At 47.0% G+C, this 15,741-nt stretch overlaps 1 protein-coding gene across 32 annotated transcripts in view; it reads right to left on the bottom strand.

Annotated features, from left to right (window-relative positions):
* The window catches only part of rbfox3a (RNA binding fox-1 homolog 3a), a 1,900,245-nt gene that overhangs the window by 276,511 nt on the left and 1,607,993 nt on the right, over positions 1-15,741 (bottom strand). The window lies entirely within an intron of this gene.

Raw genomic sequence — 15,741 nt, 5'->3', positions numbered from 1 at the left:
TGGCTGTGGTGTTGTGTATGCTGTTTGATCCCACTGCATGTCCATCAGTGTGTGTGTGTGTGTCTACACCATAATATACTGGTGTATATTATGACATCCCCCCTTTTATATAAAGAATATGTGCCTGCGTGACAATAAATATCGTGTAGTGAATGTACCTGACTATGTGTGTGCGTGTTATTTACATGACTATGTACATGAGGCTAATCTATTTACACGGGAAGGTGCCTGGTGCAGAGAAATAGGGTGTCACACCAACAACGAAATTAACATTATATACAAACTACTGGAACGATGAAACAGGATAACAGAACAGATCAAAGAGTCCAACATCGTAAAACTCATAAGTCAAGTCTCTGAGGTGAGCGACGAATTCTGGTTGACCGCCTCAAGGGTGGGTCAGGAGCCACCGGCTGAGGAACGGGCTAGGCCATGGCAGAGTGAGGAGGATGCAGAGTATTCGGAATCTCCACAAAGTCCAGGTTGGGGACAACAGGAGGGCGTGGCATCAGTGGAGGATCACGTAGCGAGCGTGGAACGAGACGAAATGCACGCCGATTGCAGCGGTGAATGGAACCACCTGGCAGACGAACCAGGAACGAGCGGGGAGACACCTGCCGAAGAACCACAGCAGTTGCAGACCAGCCACCCTCCGGAAGATGGATGCGGATGTTGTCATCTGGCGCCAGAGCAGGGAGATCAGTCGCCCGAGCGTCATGTGCCGCCTTGTGTTGTGCACGAGACTGCTGCATCCGCTGAAGGATCGGAACGTGGTCGAGGTCTGGGACGTGAATGGACGGCACCGTGGTCCTGAGGATGCGACCCATGAGCAGCTGGGCTGGCGACAGGCCCGTGGACAGTGGGGCCGAACGATAGACCAGGAAGGCGAGGTAGAAGTCGGACCCTGCATCGGCAGCCTTGCAGAGGAGCTGTTTGACGATGTGGACGCCCTTTTCTGCTTTGCCATTGGATTAGGGGTGTAGGGGACAGGATGTCACATGCACAAAGTTGTACCTGCTGGCAAAGTTGCACCATTCCTGGCTCGCGAAGGAGGGGCCATTGTCCGACATCACAGTGAGTGGGATGCCGTGACGAGCAAAGGTTTCCTTACAGGCACGGATGACCGCCGATGATGTGATGTCGTGCAGGCGTACGACCTCTGGGTCGTTTGAAAAATAGTCCACAATCAGAACATAGTCCCTGCCAAGCGCATGGAACAGGTCAATGGCTACCTTAGACCAAGGGGACGTGACCAACTCATGGGGCTGTAGGGTCTCACGTGGTTGGGCCGGCTGGAACCAGTGACAGGTGGGGCAGTTGAGCACTGTGTTGGCGATGTCCTCATTGATGCCAGGCCAGTACACAGCCTCTCGGGCCCTCCATCGGCACTTCTCCACGCCAAGATGACCCTCGTGTAGCTGTTCCAAAATAGCTGGCGCATGCTGTGCGGGATCACGATGCGGTTCAGCTTCAGGAGGACACCATCGATTACTGCCAGATCGTCTCTGATATTGTAGAATTGCGGGCATTGGCCCTTGAGCCACCCGTCCGTCATGTGGCGCATGACACGCTGTTGTAGGGGGTCAGCCGCAGTCTCGCGGCGAATGTGGATAATGCGTTCATCCGTGGCCGGCAGATTGGAGGCCGTGAAGGACACATGGGCGTCAACTTGGCAGACAAACTCCTCTGGGTCACACGGGGTGTTGACTGCCCTGGACAGAGCGTCGGCTATGATCAGGTCCTTGCCAGGGGTGTATAGGAGCTGGAAAACGTACCACCGGAGTTTAAGCAGAATGCGCTGGAGGCGAGGGGTCATATCATTCAGGTCCTTTTGTATAATGTTGACCAGCGGGCGATGGTCGGTCTCGACAGTGAATTGGGGGAGGCCGTACACGTAATCATGAAATTTGTCGACCCCAGTCAACAGGTCCAGGCACTCGTTTTTGATCTGCGCGTAGCGCTGTTCCGTGGGGGTCATGGCATGTGACACATATGCAACGGGGGTCCATGATGAGGCCTCATCGCGTTGCAGGAGCACCGCCCCAATGCCGGATTGGCTGGTATCCGTTGAAATTTTTGTTTCCTTCGTGGGAACAAAAAATGCCAATACCGGGGCCGTGGTAAGCTTGGTCTTAAGCTCCTCCCATTCGCGCTCGTGGGCGGGAAGCCATTGGAAGTCTGTCGTCTTCCTGACCAGGTTCCGGAGAGCTGTGGTATGGGAGGCGAGGTTGGGGATGAACTTCCCCAGGAAGCTGACCATGCCCAAAAATCGGAGGACCGCCTTCTTATCCGCTGGCTTCTGCGTGGCCGTGATGGCTGCCACCTTGTCCGCATCCGGCCACACACCCAACCGGGAGATGTGGTCCCCTAGGAACTTGAGTCCCGTCTGGCCGAAGGAACATTTGGCTCTGTTGAGGCGAAGGCCTTGGTCCCGTATTCGTTTGAAAACACGCTAGAGGCGACTGATATGCTCCTGCGGAGTGGTGGACCAAATGATGATGTCGTCAACATAAACGCGAACACCTTCAATGCCTTCCATCATTTGCTCCATGATCCGGTGGAATACTTCTGATGCCGATATAATCCCAAACGGCATCCTGTTGTGGCAGTATCTGCCAAACGGGGTATTAAAGATACACAGCTTTATGCTGGACCTGGCCAGTTGAATTTGCCAGAATCCTTTCGAGGCGCAAGTTTGGTGAAGATGTTGGCCCGAGCCATCTCGCATGTGATCTCCTCGCGCTTGGGGATAGGGTAATGCTCCCTCATTATGTTGCGATTCAGATCCTTTGGGTCAATGCAGATCCGGAGCTCGCCGGAGGGCTTCTTTACGCACACCATGGAACTGACCGGTTGGTTCCGTCACTCTGGAGAGCACTCCTTGGTCCTGGAAATGAAATGAAATGAAAATCGCTTATTGTCACGAGTAGGCTTCAATGAAGTTACTGTGAAAAGCTCCTAGTCGCCACATTCCGGTGCCTGCTCGGGGAGGCTGGTACGGGAATCGAACCGTGCTGCTGGCCTGCCTTGGTCTGCTTTAAAAGCCAGCGATTTAGCCCAGTGTGCTAAACCAGCCCCTTCTGGTTCTGCAGCTGCTGCTTGAGGCGATCCTTGAGGGGTGCTGGGACTCTGCGAGGTGCATGAACCATAGGCGTGGCGTCTTGTTTGAGCAGGATTTTGTAAGTGTACGGAAGCGTGCCCATGCCTTCGAAAACGTTGCGGTGCTGGTCGATGATGGCATTGAGTTGCGCCCTGAAGTCTGCATCCTGGAAGGCAGACCTGTCTTCTGGAGAGAGAGAGTGTACTCGTTGAATGAGGTTTAGGAGTTTGCACGCCTGTGCGCCTAGCAGAGAGTCCTTCGAGGAGCCCACGATCTCGAAGGGAAGGATGGCTTTTCGCGAGTTGTGCGTCACTTCAAGTTGCATGAACCGGTAGCAGGAATGACGTTGCCATTGTAGTCCACTAGTTGGCAGGTCGACGGAAGAATGGTTGGTTTAACCCCAAGGGTCTGAAAGGCTGACCACGCTAGGAGATTAGCGGAAGCACCAGTGTCCAGGCGGAATCGTATCTGGGATTGGTTGACCGTCAGGGTGGCACACCACTCGTCGTCTGGATCAATGCTGTGCACCAACAGCGGCTGGTGGTTTTGATTCGGGGACAGCCTGTTCTTTGTTATAACAGCGACTCGAAGAGGCTCCCTCGGGTCCTCGGTGTCACTGGTCTGCGGGAAGTTGGAATCGGACTCGGTTTGAGGGGTAGGTAACTGCTTGTTGCAGGGTTCTTCGGAGGTTTATTTCATTTCCTGGTTCAATTTGAGGCCTGGTGCTGTCATTCCAGGTGAAGGAAGGTTGTTTTACAGCTTTACAAGATTTTTTCTTTGATTTGGGACGTTTCCCCTTTAAATAGGCGTGGTCCGGGGCCTCTGACGTCATGACGCGCGTGACGTAGCACGTAGGAGGCGTTTGCTCATGCGCAGATCGCGGTTCCTTTACTGATGACCGTTTTCGTGACTCGGCATGCGCGGCGTCGCGCAACTGCGCAAGTGCAGTCCCTTTAGAAAGATGGCCGCCGACCAAAATAGTTCTCTGCTCCGGGATTTCGGCATCGAGGAGAGTACTGGCGCTTCTCTTACCTTTCCTTGCTGGTTGTGTTTTCCTCACAGTATTTGCCAAATTTGTCCAGGACTGCCTGGAAGTCGCTCCTGTTTTGCCCCTTGGAGGACGTGAATTTTTAAAAAAAGATTTCTTCTGCTCTGGCACCGGCGATGGTGAGGAGAAGCTCTGTTTTTTCAGGATCGGCCAGGTCTTCTGGTTCGGCTGCCAGCAGGAAGATTTCAAACTTTTGCCGGAATGCCCGCCAGTTTTCACGGAGATCGCCGTGGCACTGGAGCTGCTGCGGAACCCGGATCTTGAACATCTTGCCTGGGTATCGTTGCTGGTTGTCACTGTACGCTGAGGTGCCGGCGATGCGGAGCGGCGGCGGGTTGATGTTCTCCATACTTAAGGATGCCGGAATGCTGATTAGTTGCAGGTGGGTCTCAGAAGTGCTAGTATGCAACGACTCCTTGGTACCATGATGTGTTGGGTGTTCTGGATCACAAACAGGTCACCAACACTGGAAGTGGTGCAACTCTATTTTATTATAAGGTTAACTATATTAACATACTTGAACTGTGGGTAAATGCAATACCAGCTTTAACTGTTGACCCTTGCCTAGTCCTAACCAGGTGATGCCCTCAGCACATGGTGAATGTCTGTGTTGCAGGCTGTGAGCTCTGTGCTCTGAGCTGGCTGCTACTAGAATGAGCGGGAACTCTCCTGTCCCCTGTCTTTATAGTGCGTGTGTTCTCACTAGTGATTGGCTGCAGTGTTGTGTATGCTGATTGGTCCCACTGCATGTCCATCAGTGTGTGTGTCTGCACCATGATATACTGATGTATGTTATGACAAGCTAGACGCGATCGAAACCCCCGCTCGTTTGCACTCTAATGGCCCATTTCCCCAGAACAATAAGAACCGATATAGCTACAGACTGATCGGCGCCACTCCCTTTACTCAGGCAGCCCAAACAGCCACGGTCAATGACCGCTAAGGACATGTCCAGCCATCAAGGCACCCGCCCCTTTATTGGCCAAAATCAAAGGCAGTGATTGATGCCTGTCGAATTATTGGGTCCAAGTTGAGGACCGCCCCAAAGAGCACGAAATCCCAGAGGGATAAGAAGAGACACAGTCATGTTCTCGGTCTCTCTTGGATCCGGCCTATGCTAACCCAAGTGCAGCATAACGACCAGACAGTCAAGTTCAAGACCAACGATCGCTACCAGACGGATGAGCCCAGCAGAAACAGAGCCACTTCTTCCACCCAGCCACCCAAGATCCGGACAAAGACCTTGTCCAAATGCATAGAGCCGGTTGCCCTGAAGTTACGTATAGGTTATTGTAGTTGTTAGGTGTAGCTTAACTTGTAGTGTTTTGTGTTGCATGTCGAAGTAATCCTTGTGTGTAAATAAACCATCTTTGAACTTGAACTTACTAACTAGTTGTATGGTCCATTGATCGATATCCGGTAAATCCTTGTGGTGGTACCATTTGATACCTGGCGACTCTAAAGAGCATCATTATTAATTGGCAACATTATTGGCGACTCCGGTGCTGATTGGCAACACGTTATAGTAGGGAGTAGCTGAATAGATTCATTTAAAGGAAGCATATGAGGGAGAAGGGAGTAAAGGGCTATGCTGATAGTTTTATGAGGAAGGATGGGAAGAGATTCAATTGGAGCATAAATGCCAGCATGGACTGGAGGGGCAGAATGGCCTGTTACGGTGCTGTCCATTCCACGCTGTTCTATGTAATTTCCCCTGTGCTATTGGGTGACACTCCTTGTTGTCGGAGTGCACTTCCTCACAGTCAGTCTATTACAAATTGAAATTGAGTAATAGTTATTGTGCAATGTATTCTAAATGTAAAACTGAACAGTTTACGTATCCTGAAGAGCTGAGTGTAAATGATGCTTCAAGTTTGACCAAGTATGTATGCTCCTTGATTAGTATGTATTCAATCTCACCAACAGTGATTCACCGAGGACCCCGGCGATTTGAACAGACGACTCAAATTTCCTTCTAAACCATACCTTTCAAAACAACTGCAAGTCACTTTATCAATAACGCTCTCCATACTTTAGCCATTTGAAAAAGATGATGGCATTTTCTTTTTAATAGTTGATTTTACAAACTATTAGAATTGCTACCTCAGGGGAAATATTTAGATATAGGCAGATTCGAGACTTTGCCAGAAAGGTGATACAGAGCTTCCCGGTAGAGCCTGCCTCCACATTGCTGGAGGAGGTGCTGACGACAGGGGGACTGGAGAAGGGGGTAGTGTCGGAGTTTATGGGGCTACTTTGGAAGAGGAGAAGGAACCACTGGATGGGATCAAGGAGAAGTGAGAGGATAAGTTGGGCGAGGGTATGGAGGAGGGGTTCTGGTGTGAGGTGCTCCGGAGGGTGAATGCCTCCACCTCGTGTGCGAGGTTGGGACTGATACAACTGAAGATGATGTATAGAGCGCACCTCACAAGGGCGAGGATGAGCCGGCTCTTTGGGGGGGTAGAAGATGTGTGTGAACATTGCGGGGGGTGGAGGGGGGGGGGGCGCGCAAATCACGTTCATATGTTGATTAGCCGGGGTTGGAAACGGGTGCGGAGGCACATGTTGTAGCCTTCGCCTCATTGATCGCCCGAAGGCGGATCCTGTTGGGATGGAGATCAACCTCTCCAACCTGTGCCCTGGCGTGGCGGGGGGACCTGTTGGAATACTTGACTCTTGAGAAGGTCGAATTTGAACTGAGGGGAAGGATGGAAGGGTTCTACAATTCATGGGTATTATTCATTATGCACTTTTGAGAATTGGATTACATCGAACATTAGGGGGGAGTGGTTTGGGAGAATTGGGGGGAGGGGAACTATATGTGTTAATGGTGACTATGGGTGATTCCTGATTCCTTTTTGTTACTTATGTTAACATGCGGGCTAATGTTTGGGGGTTTGGTGGGAGAATAGGATTGTTGTTGATATGGGGATTGACATTGCATTCATTACTGATTATTGTTTATTGTTGGTGGGTGTAAATTTGGGAGAAAATGTGAAAAAGGAGAATAAAAATATTTTTAAAAGGAATTTCTACCTTGGTGGAAAATGTGTGGAATTCAGCCAATCAGTAGAGTCGTAGGCTCTGCTCCATGCAGTAAACTAAAGTTAAAGGAAATGGAATGTTTCTGTTCAAAGCAGAAGGAACAGAATTTGTTTGGACGCCTTAGTGAAAACGTCAAGCTTCTTATTGCCATGTTGACGGGGAAGTTCGGTCTCCTTTCCTGCTGAGTCAGGTAGGCGGTGCTTGACTGACAATCTACTCTCTAAAGTCTGAGAGTGTGGAATGCAATTTTGCCAACAATACGATTTTTCAAAGCCAGATTTCATTTGGCACGAGGAAAACTAAGTTGAGAGGCTCATATATGAACAAAAATTTAACTCCATTCAGATTGTTCCTTCTTCTACAAAAATGCATCCTTCAAATACCTTTAGATATACCTCTCTCTCTCTCTCAATATTTTACAGAAATAAAGTCAGGTCCAGAATATTGCAGCCTCAAGAGCTTTCACTGCTGGGTGAATTCTCAAATTTTGCTCTTTTCACGTAACATAACCAAAATAAAACATTTTAGCCAGTTTTCTCAGAGGGCAAGAATATTAATGATGCATCAAGATTAGCTGGAATTATGTCATCCTCATGAATAAAAATGCCTGTGGCACAATAATGTACTTTGGCTTTTTTGTTTGTAGATCGTAAAATTGATGAAATAATCTAAATACTAACTGAAACATAGAGGCTCTTAATTTCTCACACTGAACATTTGGCAGAGAAGAACATTATTTTGAAAAAAAGCATTGGTATGGTGCTGTATGATGAGTGCCCACTATATTATGTTTTTTGTAGATACTGTTAGTTCTTAACATAACATTCTTCTAATCCAACTAACCTGTCCTGAATGTTTTTTGCCTGTGCCTTTAAGCCCTTGCTGCTACACATGGCTTCTGTGGCATCTCTGTGAGAAAATAAGTCACATTTAAAAAATGCATTTTAAGATTGTTTGCAGAACTGCCCATCGCAGCATGCCTTCAATTGTAAATAATAGATAGTCTCATTTAAATGCATTTCCTATTTGTGGTGGGTGGGTGGGTGGCGAGTTCTCAATGGGTGATAAATGGGGAATTTGAAGACAAGAACTGTTGGGTGCCTTACACAGCTCAACAAATTATATAAGAATTCATCCTGCAGATTGCAGAAGAGTGCTAACAAGTGCAGATCTTCAATCAGACAGCCCAACAAATGGGCCACTGAAGGCTATCCTCATTGAACTGATGTTTCAGCCACATAGAAGCAAGCTTAACTCAGATTCATTTGCAAAAATATTTCAATTTCCTATTTGATGTAACGGCTGCAGTAAAGGAACATTTCACATACAATTCATGCGATTTAAACTGCTATCAGGAAATTGAGAAGAAGAAAACCTCAAATTTCACTCTGGCCCTCTTAATTCTGATAGTCATGCTTTTTTAAAAATAAATTTAGAGTACCCATTTATTTTTTTTCCAATTAATGAACAACTTAGTGTGGCCAATCTACCTAACCTGCACATCTTTGGTTTGTGGGGGTGAAACACATGCAGACACGGGGAGAATGTGCAAACTCCACACAGACAGTGACCTGGGGCCGGGATCGAACCTGGGTCCTCAGCACCATAGGCAGCAGTGCTAACCACTGCACCACCGTGCCACCCTGATAGTCATGCTGATTAAATATTTTAGTTTAATCAAGTTTGGGAACTTGGGTTTTCCACATTTTTGGTGAGGGTGGCATACTTTCAACTTAGTCCAAAGAAGGTTAGGTGAATTGGCCATGCTAAATTGCCCCTTGGCTTCCAAAGATGCTTAGGTTAGGTGGCATTATGGGAATAGGGTGGGGAGTTGGCTTAGGTAGAGTGCTCTTCTGGAGGATCGGTGCAGTCTCGATGGGCTGAATTGCCTCATTCTGCTCTGTAGGGATTCTATGGTCCCTGTCTTTGAGTTCTTTTGGATTCCTGTAAGGTAGAAAGATAGGGAAAGGAGCAGACCATTCATCCCTTCAAACTGTTCAATTCAATCGTGGCTGATAAATCTTAACTGAGGTGGAGAGAGAAGCAGATAGCTTTCGGGAAAAAGTTCTCGATTGTTGGGCTGAGGCAGCTGAAGGCTGGAAACCATTGCCAAAGGGATTAAAATCAGGGATATGCAAGAGGCCTGAATTGGAAGGTCGCAGCTATCTCAGAGGGTTAGAGAGAGTGAGAGAGTTTGACAGCACAGGAAGAGGCCCTTCGGCCTATTGTGCTCCGCCGACCATCAAGCACCTAACTATTCTAATCCCATTTTCCAGCACTTGGTCTGTAGCCTTGTATGCAACGGCATTTTAAGAGCTGATCTAAGTACTTCATAAAGGTTGTGTGGAGTTTCCGCCTGAATCATCCTTTCAAGCAGTGAGTTCCAGATTTTAACAAAGCTCCTGGGTGAGAAAGTTGTTCCCCACATCTCCTCTAAGCCTCCGGCCCACTACCTTAAATCTAAGCACCCTGGTTATTAACCCTGGAAAAAGTACCTTCCTATGTCCCTCATATTTTGATAAATCTCTATCAGGTCCCTCTCAGCCTTCTCTGCTTCAGGGAAAACAACCCCAGCCTATCCAGTTTCTCTTGATAGCTGAAACGATACAGCCCAGGCAACATCCTGATGAATCTCCTCTGCACCCTCTACAGTGCAATCACTTCCTTTCTATAGTGTGGTGACCAGAACTGTATACAGTACTCCAGCTGGGACCTAACCAGTGTTTTATACAGCTCCAGCATAACCTTCCTGTTCTTATTTTTAATGCCTTGGTTGATAAACCCATAGGCCTTCTTCATCATCTTATCTACCTTTCCTGCTGTCTTCAGAGATATGTGAACATGCACACCGAGGTCCCTTTGATCCTCTGTACTTCCTCGGGTCTGTTCATTCATTACATATTCCCTCGCCTTGTTAGTCCTCCCGAAATGCATTGCATCACACTTTTCATGGTTAAATTCAATTTTCACTCTTCTGCCCATCTAACCAGCCCATCTATATCATCCTGTAATCTAAAACTGCAGGGGATGGGCACAATGGAAATGTGGAGCTTGTTCAAGGAACAGCTACTGCGTGTCCTTGATAAGTATGTACCTGTCAGGCAGGGAGGAAGTGGTCGAGTGAGGGAACCGTGGTTTACTAAAGCAGCCGAAACACTTGTCAAGAGGAAGAAGGAGGTTTATGTAAAGATGAGACATGAAGGTTCTGTTAGGGCGCTCGAGAGGTACAATTTAGCTAGGAAGGACCTAAAGAGAGAGCTAAGAAGAGCCAGGAGGGGACATGAGAAGTCTTTGGCAGGTAGGATCAAGGACAACCCTAAAGCTTTTTATAGATATGTCAGGAATAAAAGAATGACTGGGGTAAGAGTAGGGCCAGTCAAGGACAGTAGTGGGAAGTTGTGCTTGGAGTCCGAGGAGATAGGAGAGGTGCGAAATGAATATTTTGCGTCAGTATTCACACAGGAAAAAGACAATGTTGTCGAGGAGAATACTGAGATTCAGGCTACTAGACTAGAAGGGCTTGAGGTTCATAAGGAAGAGGTGTTAGCAATTCTGGAAAGTGTGAAAATAGATAAGTCACCTGGGCCGGATGGGATTTATCCTAGGATTCTCTGGGAAGCTAGGGAGGAGATTGCTGAGCCTTTGGCCTTGATCTTTAAGTCATCTTTGTCTACAGGAATAGTGCCAGAAGACTGGAGGATAGCAAACGTTGTCCCCTTGTTCAAGAAGGGGAGTAGAGATAACCCCGGTAACTATAGACCAGTGAGCCTTACTTCTGTTGTGGGAAAAATCTTGGAAAGGTTTATAAGAGATAGGATGTATAATCATCTGGAAAGGAATAATTTGATTAGAGATAGTCAACACGGGTTTGTGAAGGGTAGGTCGTGCCTCACAAACCTTATAGAGTTCTTTGAGAAGGTGACCAAACAGGTGGATGAGGGTAAAGCAGTTGATGTGGTGTATATGGATTTCAGTAAAGCGTTTGATAAGGTTCCCCATGGTAGACTACTGCAGAAAATACGGAGGCATGGGATTCAGGGTGATTTAGCAGTTTGGATCAGAAATTGGCTAGCTGGAAGAAGACAAAGGGTGGTGGTTGATGGGAAATGTTCAGACTGGAGTCCAGTTACTAGTGGTGTACCACAAGGATCTGTTTTGGGGCCACTGCTGTTTGTCATTTTTATAAATGACCTGGAGGAGGGCGTAGAAGGCTGGGTGAGTAAATTTGCAGATGACACTAAAGTCGGTGGAGTTGTGGACAGTGCGGAAGGATGTTACAAGTTACAGAGGGACATAGATAAGCTGCAGCGCTGGGCTGAGAGGTGGCAAATGGAGTTTAATGCAGAAAAGTGTGAGGTGATTCATTTTGGAAGGAATAACAGGAAGACTGAGTACTGGGCTAATGGTAAGATTCTTGGCAGTGTGGATGAGCAGAGAGATCTCGGTGTCCATGTACATAGATCCCTGAAAGTTGCCACCCAGGTTGAGAGGGTTGTTAAGAAGGCGTAGGGTGTGTTAGCTTTTATTGGTAGAGAGATTGAGTTTAGAAGCCATGAGGTCATGTTGCAGCTATACAACACTCTGGTGCGGCCGCATTTGGAGTATTGCGTGCAATTCTGGTCGCCGCATTATAGGAAGGATGTGGAAGCATTGGAAAGGGTGCAGAGGAGATTTACCAGAATGTTGCTGGTATGGAGGGAAGATCTTATGAGGAAAGGCTGAGGGACTTGAGGCTGTTTTCATTAGAGAGAAGAAGGTTAAGAGGTGACTTAATTGAGGCATACAAGATGATCAGAGGATTAGAAAGGGTGGACAGTGAGAGCCTTTTCCCTCGGATGGTGATGTCTAGCACGAGGGGACATACCTTTAAATTGAGGGGAGATAGATATAAGACAGATGTCAGAGGTAGGTTCTTTACTCAGGAGAGTAGTAAGGGCGTGGAATGCCCTGCCTGCAACAGTAGTGGACTCGCCAACACTAAGGACACACAAGGCTACCGTGTTGGGGCAGCACGGTAGCCTTGTGGATAGCACAATTGCTTCACAGCTCCAGGGTCCCAGGTTCGATTCCGGCTTGGGTCACTGTCTGTGCGGAGTCTGCACATCCTCCCTGTGTGTGCGTGGGTTTCCTCCGGGTGCTCCGGTTTCCTCCCACAGTCCAAAGATGTGCGGGTTAGGTGGATTGGCCATGATAAATTGCCCTTAGTGTCCAAAATTGCCCTTAGTGTTGGGTGAGGTTACTGGGTTATGGAGATAGGGTGGCGGTGTTGACCTTGGGTAGGGTGCTCTTTCCAAGAGCTGGTGCAGACTCGATGGGCCGAATGGCCTCCTTCTGCACTGTAAATTCTATGGTCATTGGATAGACATATGGATGATAAGGGAATAGTGTAGATGGGCTTTAGAGTGGTTTCACAGGTCGGCGCAACATCGAGGGCTGAAGGGCCTGTACTGTGCTGTAATGTTCTATGTTCTAAGTCCTTGCTCCTTACTACTTACCACACCACCAATTTTTGTGTCATCTGCGAACTTACTTATCATACCACCTAAATTCACATCCAGATCATTAGTGTACACTACAAATAACAAGGGGTCCAGCACCAATCCCTGTGGAACACCACTAGACACAGTGTTCCAGTCCCAAAAACAACTTTTAACCATCACCACCTGCCTCCTACCACTAAGCCAGTTTTGGATCCAGTTTGCCAAATCGCCCAGGATCCCATGGCCCCTCACCTTCACCATTAGCCTCCCATGTGGGACCTTGTCAAAAGCCTTACTAAAGTCCATGCAGACTACATCAACCACATTACTCTCATTTACACACTTAGCCACCTCCACAAAAATTCAATCACATTTGTAAGACACAATCTCCCTTTGACAAAACCATGCTGACTATCCTTGATTAATTCTTGCCTCGCTAAATGGAGATTAATTCTGTCCCTCAAGAATTTTTTCCAGTAGTTTCCCTACCACTAAAGTTAGACTCACTGGCCTGTAATTCGTTGGTTCATCCCGATTTCCCTTCTTGAATAATGGCACCACAGCTATCCTCCAGTCCTCCGGCACCTCGCCTGCAGCCAGAGAAGATTTGAATAGTTTTGTTAGAGCAGCTGCAATCGCCTCCCTTGCCTGCCACAGCAACCTGGGATAGATCTCATCTGATCCTGGGTGTTTATCCACTTTTAGGCCCATTATAACTGTTAATACCTCCTCCCTCTCCATGGTAAGTCGTTCAAGTAAATCACAATGCGCCTCCGTAATTTCTATACTTACATCATCCTTCTCCGTAGTGAACACAGATGCAAAGTACTCATTTAAAATCTCACCTATATCTTCCAGTTCCACGCACAAATTGCCACGTTGGACCCTAATGGGCCAATTATAGGAAGGTACTCTTACCCTAGCCAACCGCCTGCCTTTAATATACTTACAAAGCACCTTTGGATTTTTGTTTGTTTTACCTGCCATGGCTTTTGAATGCTCCCTCTTCGTACTCCTAATTTCTTTCTTAAGTAACCCCTGCATTTTCTATATTCCTCTAGAGGTTCCACTGTTTTGAGCCCCCAATATCTGCCATATGCCTCCTCTTTCCCTTTTCTGACCCTGGATATCCATTGGCATCCAGGGTTCTCTGAACCTATTGCTCCCCTATCATAGAAACATGTTGGCCCTGGACTCTCTTTACTTCCTTTTTGAATGAATCCCACTGCTCTGACGTAGATTTTCCTGCAAGCAGCTGCTCCCAGTTAACTTTATTAAAATTGGCCCTCCCCCAATTAAGAACATTAATTTCCGGTCTATCTTTGTCCTTTTCCATAACTACCTTAAATTCTACTAAGGCTGGAAGAGATAGGGAAGGGGCAAAACCCTGGAGGAATTTGAAAATAAGGATGAGAATTTTAAAATTGTGCCATTGCCAGATCTAGTGCCAATATTGATGCGATGGCCGGGATCTGGGCAACAGATGTTTGGATGGGGGGGGGGGGGGGGGGGGGGGTGTTGATCAGAAGAATAATAGAATAATCAAGTCTAAGGATAACAAAGGCACTAACAGGTAACTCGGAGGCAGGGGTGGATTCAAGCAGTGTGAAGGTGGAAGGAGGTGACAATAGCGATGGAGCAGGTATGTACTCTGAAACCCACCTTAATAATCTTGCCAAACAACAATTTATCATTCTCAGCTTCGAGTCTTTCAATTGATCTCGCCTCAACAACTATTTGGGGAGAGAGTTCCAAACTTCTATTACCCTTTTGTTGAGGAAATGCTTCCTGACATTGCCCGAAATGGCCTCGCTCTAATTTGAATGTTATGCTCCTTTGTTCTAGACTCCCCAACGGAGGAATTAGCTTCTCCATCTACATTATCCAAGCATTTAATCATCTTAAGCACCTCAATTAGTTCACCCCATAATCCCTGTACTCTAGATACCTTTCTAGTGATTTAGTGAGGATCCCCAACTCGTGCTCCAACCCTTATCTTTCAGACTCTGGGAGAATGTTCCTCGGGTAGGGGAAAGTCTGAAATCTGAATTTTATCTAAACGCTCATTTTTAACGCATCGGTTTTGTCAAAGGATACAAGTACTTAAAATAGTCTTCGCATTCATCTTGTTTAATGTTGTAAAGATCTGTACCTTTAGCAACCTGCAAAGGATGTTCAGTCCTTAAAGGGCTGAGGGATTTTGATCTAAGCAACCATAAAACAATGTGCTGACATCTCTGGCAACCAGCCCTCAAACAGGCATGAGTGATGACTTCTGCCCAGTGCGGTAACCAACATCTAGTGCCTGATGAATGGTCTGTGTTACTGAGATTGGCTGAAGCACACAGTAGTGTGTATGCGGGCCTCAACTGCTGGGTAAGGCAGCCTGGATCTATTTACACAGCCCAGTCAGCATGATTTATTAACTCTACAATGGCTAAAACATTTCTTACCTGCTGGGAAGCAATTTTTCCAGAAATTAGATTCTCATAAAACATTCTGCTCTATGTTTTGACACATAAAGGAAAATAAGCAAAACACGGAACAGGCCTCTAATTATAGGGCACACATAAGACACATAATTCTCCATGCTCAGTGTATCGGAGAAGATGTCTGATGTTTGCTATTCATAGCTAAATCACAAATCCTTGGATAAAGAAGTGATTTACAAATCTTGTACTACACAGTGAAATAACCCCCCCCTCCCCCGTCCACAGAATGGTATGTTAGTCTCGATCTAATGCCTATTGATAAATACTCAAACGTTGATGCCAATTTTATTGAGAAATGGTTTTTTAAAAATATATTTTTATTCTCCTCCTTTTTCACATTTTCTCCCAAATTTACACCCACCAACAATAAACAATAAGCAGTAACAAATATAATGTCAATCCCCATATCAACAACAATAATCCCATCCTCCCACCAACCCCCAAACAACTGCCCGCATGTTAACATAAACAAATAACAAAAAGGAATCAGGAATCACCCATAGCCACAATTAACACATACAGTCCCCCTCCCCAAACCCTCCTAATCCCCACCCACCCCTAATGTTCAATGTTATC

Source organism: Scyliorhinus torazame, chromosome 18 (assembly GCF_047496885.1).
Source record: "Scyliorhinus torazame isolate Kashiwa2021f chromosome 18, sScyTor2.1, whole genome shotgun sequence".
Lineage (NCBI taxonomy): Eukaryota > Metazoa > Chordata > Chondrichthyes > Carcharhiniformes > Scyliorhinidae > Scyliorhinus > Scyliorhinus torazame.
This window is presented reverse-complemented; position numbering and strand designations above follow the sequence as displayed.